This window comes from Tenrec ecaudatus, chromosome 14 (assembly GCF_050624435.1).
Source record: "Tenrec ecaudatus isolate mTenEca1 chromosome 14, mTenEca1.hap1, whole genome shotgun sequence".
In the NCBI taxonomy this organism is placed as follows: Eukaryota; Metazoa; Chordata; class Mammalia; order Afrosoricida; family Tenrecidae; genus Tenrec; species Tenrec ecaudatus.
Window position 1 is genome coordinate 21520854 of NC_134543.1, and position 625 is coordinate 21521478.

General features: G+C 48.0%; 1 non-coding gene across 1 annotated transcript; it reads right to left on the bottom strand.

Annotated features, from left to right (window-relative positions):
- Positions 1-491: 491 nt before the first annotated feature.
- Positions 492-625, bottom strand: LOC142427117 (small nucleolar RNA SNORA42/SNORA80 family). The gene has a single exon (XR_012779940.1). It is a non-coding gene; the product is annotated as a small nucleolar RNA SNORA42/SNORA80 family (small nucleolar RNA).

The following is a 625-nucleotide window of genomic DNA, read 5'->3' on the forward strand; positions in this document are numbered from 1 at the left end:
TAACCAATCAGAGTCGTCCTATTAAGTGGACAGATCCAATTCGCAGAAGCACCCATAGTAATTCACTTACACCTGCAGCTGAGCTGGTAAGGATGTGTCTGTGGCCGCGCTCCATCTCTCCCCTCTGGTCTCTGTGTTAATTCACATCCAGAATCCCCTGCCTGCACAGACTCTCACCCCCTCCTCCCAGCTAACACGTAGAGGGGTGGGGGTGGGGGGCATAACCATGAAAGTTCTTTTTCAAAGTCTTGTTTATTTATCCTATTAGAAATGGATACTCTGAACCAAAGCAAAAACACTGGTTATATGAGGCTGGTCTCAAAATGAAGGTTGTGTCAAGACAGAAGAGAGCAATAACAGTATTACAAGTAGGGAATTCTGTGTTGACGAAAAGCAAGTGAGGGATAGGCGGAAAATGCAGGCTGACTTGGAACAGATTCCAAAAGCTTAAAAGCTCATCTTGGTTTAACGTCTTCCCCCCCCCCACCCCCCAATGTGCAACTCACTTCAATGCCTGAAGCCCATGGGGTAAAGCCAGGCAATGGTTCGGGGTTACAGTTTGCTTTGGCATGGGACACTCTGAGAGGTCCATGGGATCAGGCCTGCCATAAATCCAAACCCATGC